Below are 6,409 nucleotides of genomic sequence, written 5' to 3' on the forward strand. Positions count from 1 at the left end.
TCATATCTATCATTTGGAATCTATTTAAGTTTCTTTGAGCACTGTGTTTTTTCTCCTCTCACTGATAGGTGAAGAGGAGCAAAATATACTACCCCCATGTATTCCTCTTTGACATAAAGATTATCTCAAGCTGGTTATTGTTAAGAAACATCAGACTCAAGAGAAGCTCTGAAAACTGAGCAGAAGTTTCTTTTTTGCAAGGCACATTTACATTTATAAGGGAAATTTCCATTTTAAGGGTGTCTCCCTCTGTATACCACGCAGAGGAAGATGACCAAACCTCTAGAAAATTTGTACCAATGGAAAATGCAAAAACTTAAATCTGTGTAACAGTTGTACTCTAGTTTTAACTGTGTGTTTCTTGATAACCTCCCATAAGTGACCCCACATCCACCTCCAAATCTTCTTTTGTCTTCAGCTGGAGATGGTATTTAAGGTGATGCTTGGGATATTTCATAGAGTTACTCAGTTTTTTCTGAGTATCTTCCATGTATACAGGAGGTATGGCTGTGTTGACTGAAAGGAAAATGAAAAGTGTAGGAGCTGTGTGTTTATTCAGGGTCTTACTGAGGACCATAGACAGGGAGACAGCCCCTCAGCTGCTCTGAGAAACCTCTCTGAAGAAATAGAGGGAGAAGCCAGTTTATATATGATTTTGGGTAGGGAATATGTGCAGTTGAGCATACATCTCAGCAAAAGGTTAGTCACAAGGATCTAGTATCTTTGTGCTTTTTGATATATGGAAAAATGCAAGAATGTGAGTTCATAAACATTTTCTCCAGAGGTATATCTAACTATTTAAGGGTCTGTGTTTCCAAAACACAGAGTGCTTTACCCTGTTTTCTTCACCCTGAATTCCTTTCAGAATGCACTGTTGGTCAGTGACTGCAGTGGCTAATAACTTAATCCTTGTAGAACCAGATGGTGGGCAATATTCTTTGTTTTAAACATGTTGTTGAGCTTATGTTTGTTTTTCTCCTGTTAATGTCTTTTCTTATAGAGGGGGGTCTCAGCTAAGATGGTAGAGGGAAAATTATTTTTCCACCCCTACATTTGGATGACATAAAACTACCCAAGGTCCTAAGACTTGCCTTAAGTATCCTCATTGGCAAACCCAAATAGATGAATGTGAATGTGCAGTACCTGTGTGTCCTCTCCAAGTTTCTAAATTTATTCTCTCAGATTTTACCAAATCACTTTTCTCAAGATAAACCAACATAAACTCACAGCTGTTTGCACACTTAATTTGGAGTCAAACAGACCTAGTTTCAAATTCCAGTCTTACCCAAAAATGGGCAAATTACTCAACCACAATGAGCCTCAGTTCTTTTGTCTACAAAAAGGGAAGTATGTTAATAATTCATAGATACATTTCAAGTTCTGCATGAGATAAAAAATGCAAAACATGTTGAACATAGCCCAAGAGATGACAGATGCTGTTATTGTTACTGTTCCTATTATTGTTAGTATTATTAAATTATTATGCCCACATCTACATTCTGATTATACAATACAGTTGGCATGCTTCATATCCTTCAGATAATAACACACAGTTCTCTAAAACTCATGTGGGCAAGGACTGTATGCTGCTAAATATAGATAGATTTCATAATCTTTAAACACTAAAGTTGTAATTTTATTCTTTTGCTTAAAAAGAATTCTATCCTACCTGTCCATCAAGGTGAGCCAATGAAGTATTTGTGTATTGGAACAGTGGTTTCTATACAATATCACTCTGGATAATTTTTCTTATATAAAAATAATGTTGTATTAGTTTTTACTGAATAGTGAAGTGAATCTGTGTATGGTACAAATACATATTCACTCTTTTTAGCTTCTTTTCCCATATAGGTTATTACAAAATATTGAGTAGAGTTCCCTGTGCTATACAGTAAGATGTTATTAGTTACCTGTTTTATATATAGTAGTGTGTCTGTCAATCCCAGTCTTCCAGTTTATCCCACCTCCTTTTACTCCCAGTAACCATAAGTTTGTTTTCTACATCTGTAAATTTATTTCAGTTTCATAGATAAGTTCATTTGTAGTCTTTTTTTTAGATTCCACATATAAGCAATATTATATGATACGTGTCTTTCTCTGTCTGACTCATTTCACTCAGTATGAGAGGTTCATCCATGTTGCTGCAAATGGCATTATTCTGTTCTTTTTTATGGCTGAGTAATATTCATATATATATATATATATATATATATACACACACACACACACACCCCACATCTTCTTTATTCATTCCTCTGTTGATGGACATTTAGATTGTTTCCATGTCCTGGATGTTGTAAATAGTGCTGCAGTGAACATTGAGGTGCATGCATCTTTTCCAAGTATGGTTTTCTCCAAGTATATTCCCAGGAGTGGGATTGCTGGATCATATAATAGATTTATTTTCAGTTTTTTAAGGAACCTCTACACTGTTTTCCATAGTGGTTGTACCAGTTTGCATTCTGGTCAATAATGTAGGAGCGTTCCCTTTTCTCCACACACTCTCCACCATTTATTGTTTATAGACTTTTTTTTTTTTTTGGTCAAGTGTGTTTTTCTTCAAGTTCACAGTGCACACAGAACAAGCCACTACCCCCCAACACCATATTCTCAGGGCAGGTTTTCACCATCTTATTGAGAGAGCCCATCAGTTTCTTGCCCTAGTCTTACACTTACTGTCCGTAAGTTTTAAAAAAAAAAAAAAAAGGGAAACAGAAGGAAAAGATTTCCACTGGTTGGCAATGTGGCCTCATCCCCCACTCTAGTTGGTAGTGACAATTTTCCATGAAAGACTCTGTGGAGGCCCAGGGCCCTGGGGGACTATGGCTTACCCCTGGCCACTTTGCTGGAGGACTGTACCCCTGCCCCCCAGGGTTTCCTCCTTCTCCTCTGGGGCCAGTGGGCCATGCAGGGACAAGGAAACATGACAGGGACACAAGCCCTGACCTATTGCCCACTGCAAGGAGCTGAGGACCCCTGACCCTGTATGCAGGAACTAGTGCCAGAGAGTTAAATTATAATATTCAGAACATGAGCAGGGTTGGGAAGAAAGACAACAGAGAGTGTAGGAGTCCAGTGGGGATCTTCCTGCCTTCATTTGGGGGCATTTTCAACACAGGGTTGAAGGCAGCACTGAGGAGGTGAGAGTCCTTGAGATGTGGGCCTGGCCTCAGGAGGCTGTCTGTGGGCCCAGGACTGGGGAGAGTGGGGTGGTGGGAAGGGCTACCCTAGGATAGCCTGCTTCCCCAGGGATCCCCATCTGGGCCCCCACATCCATCTATCTCCCTGCTTTCCTCCAGGCTATGACTTTCAAGAGATGTGAACCCCTGCAGCCTCCAGAGTTGGGGGTGGGCAATAAGCAGGGGCAATCCTGCCTGTATCCATGCCTGGTGGGGGTCCTCAAAATTCCGGGCAAAGTGGGGCCAGGAAGGTCATCCCAGCAGTGGACACCTGGACTGGTGTCAAGGTCTCTGCTGTGTCCTCCACCCACTGTTGGGATGGTCAAAGCTGTGGAGGCTTTGGGATGCCCCACCTGGTTGGCACAGGACACAGAGCTGCAGGGCAGGGGGGTGAGATAACTGGTGGATGGGGTTAAAGACACTAGGGAGAGGTGGGGGGTGGGGGTGCAGGAGGAGCCTGCCTCTGCGCACTGTACCTGCACACTGACCTAGTGACTTGACACATTTGTCACCAGGAGTGGGCGGCAAACACACAGCGCATGACCCGTTCTACCATAAACCTGATGAGTTTTCCAAAAGAAGCCAGCTGTGGTGGTTTTCCCACAGGTGCCCTTGGCCATGCAGCAACCTGTGTCCCATGGCCCGGGAAATTACAAGGCAGCCCCCTGACACACTGAGATGTGCAGATTTTGGGGGTTCTGGGAAGGTCCCCACCAAAATGACTGTGGAGCATCAAGTTTCAGTCACAGCTCGAAGGCAGACGTTACATTTTTCACAAGGACAGAAACAGAGACACCTAACATCGGGTGTTATGGAGGTGGGTCCGCTGCAGAACATGGTGCATAGCTGACAGGGTCTTCTCACAGGCCACCTTGAGGTTGTTGGGGTGCTTGTGCATCCACGCCAAGAGCATGGCGGCGAAGCCATCCCCAGTGCCGACGAAGATGGTGTCCACCTTGTGTGTCTCTCTGGGGATGCACTGTGTCACCGTGGAGCTGTCAGGGGTCCATGTCCTCTGGCTCCCCAGCGCCGTCAGGTAGTCAGTGCCCCTCGAGGACAGCAGGTCAGAGCTGGTGATGACCACCGTGTTGGGCCCCATGGAGTATAACTTGTCCATAACCTCTAAAGACTTCTTCCTGGCTGTGGATCTTTCTCCTGGTCAGCAACTCAGCCTCAAACTGGTTGTGGGTGATGATGTCTGCAACTGGCACCACCTTCTCTCTGTAAACGGGAAGGAGGTCCTCTGGGGATGTACATGGTGCCTTCTCCATTATGCTGGTCTCCCATCTCGGGGTCACACATGTACATAAGCCTGGAGTTCTGCTGCTAAAGTTCCCTCAGGATGCTCACCACCGTGGCCAGGAAGGATTTGTCTCACCTAGAGCCCCTGAGAATGTAATCATCCTGATTGGAATTGTTCAGCTTCAGTTCCTAGACGGATCATGGAGCTGGTCTGGGTTTGGCACTTGGCCCTTCCAATGTTAGTAGCCTGTGTGGTTTGAAAACTGGACAGAGTTTACCGTATCAGCCTCAAGCCCCAAAACCTGTAGGGAATGTGGCCAACTGATTGCTCAGGTAGCTGGGATCATGCCACCATGCCGCTGGGCAGCTGGCTGCCCCCCACAGCCCCCGCAGGTTTTGGGCTCCAATCTGCTGCTGTCCTGCTCCAGCACAGGTGCTCCATTTGGAGGACAGGCTGCCTCCCTCTCTGTAGACTTTTTGATGATGGCCATTCTGACTGGTGTGAGGTAATAACTCATTATAGTTTTGATTTGCATTTCTCTAGTAATTAGTGATGTTGAACATCTTTTCATGTGCTTTTTAACCACCTGTATGTCTTCTTTGGAGAAATGTCTTTATATCTTCTGCCCATTTTTTTTTTATTGTGTTGTTTGCTCTTTCTATTTTGAGCTACATGGGTTGTTTGTATATATTGGAGATCAGTCCCTTGTTAGTTGCTTCATTTGCAAATATCTTCTCCCATTCTGAGAGTTTTCTTTACATTGTGCTTATAGTTTCCTTTGCTGTGAAACATTGTAAATCAATTTTACCCCAATAAAATGTTTAAAGAATGTACATTGAGAGATGAGCAGATAAAAGAGAAGTCATACATATATAAAATGGAATATTATTCAGCTATAAAATGAATGAAATAATGCCAAGGTCCAGCCCCGGCTGATCCAGGGTATTCAAAGGGGAGACGGCTTCGGCAAGTTCACTGGATACAATAGCTTTATTTAAATATTAATTAGAGATATAAAGAGTAATATAATGAGGATAGCTCAGTAGGAAAATTCAGCGGAGAAAAGAGGCTGAGTAGCTTGGTTTATGCAGAAAATCAATATAACCTGTGACATCAGGTTAGTTCTGACCACGGAGGCTGCAGGCGCCCTCTTGAATAGCAGAAGGTGCCCCACCTTAGGCACCTTCTCGAGTGGGTCTTAGAAGCCCAGGCAAATAAATGGTCTCAGAGGACCTCCACGCTCCAGATGGAAACTTCAGCCAGAAATTGAGAAAAAGAATGACATGGGGAGACCAAGCTGCATTCCTATAGGGCAGAGGTGCAGTGGGTTTACAACAAAGGAAAGAATTTATTACCTTAAGGGTCTAAAGTTGCTAACACCAAGGCCACCACTTATTTTTTCTACATACCAACTATATTAATTAATACACTTCCAAGGATACAATACAGGGGATGTGGAAACTTGGCAGCAAGCATTGGCTCATCAATGAAATCTTTTACTAGTTTTATTTTGACAGTTTCTAACTCTCTGAGAGGCTCTAAGCCATTTGAATATCTTAAGCTTCCCATGTCTTTCGAGACTGGGAGACTGTAAACAATCGTATGCATAGCTGTAGGAGTCCAGGTAAACTTGTCAGGCGAGTTAGAGAGCTATCTAAGGGATTTGGATTTAAACACTCCTAATGCCCAGGAACTTATTAACTGGAGCTGTAAGTTAACTCTTTATCAGAGAGAGTGAGATGGTGGTGGGGGACAGCCCCCAGTAAAGTCAGAGGTAAGAGCACAAAGCAGTAAAGTAGTCAGACTCTTGTTTTGGGGGGTAGATGCTCGAGAATATCCAGGGGGACTCCTGAGGCTCGATCCCATCCTTGTGTATGCTGAGCCTCCTTCCTCATGACCTTTGCCACGGGTGGAGTTCCTCACGCTGGCTCCCGGCAAAATAATACCTTTTGCAGCAACATGGATGGGCCTATAGATTAACATATTA

General features: G+C 43.7%; 1 pseudogene; it reads right to left on the reverse strand.

The window, feature by feature from the left end:
• Positions 1–3,975: 3,975 nt before the first annotated feature.
• LOC129639490 (pyridoxal kinase-like) lies at positions 3,976–4,912 on the reverse strand (annotated as a pseudogene).
• Between the last annotated feature and the right edge of the window lie 1,497 nt (positions 4,913–6,409).

The sequence above is a fragment of the Bubalus kerabau genome, chromosome X (genome assembly GCF_029407905.1).
Source record: "Bubalus kerabau isolate K-KA32 ecotype Philippines breed swamp buffalo chromosome X, PCC_UOA_SB_1v2, whole genome shotgun sequence".
In the NCBI taxonomy this organism is placed as follows: domain Eukaryota; kingdom Metazoa; phylum Chordata; class Mammalia; order Artiodactyla; family Bovidae; genus Bubalus; species Bubalus kerabau.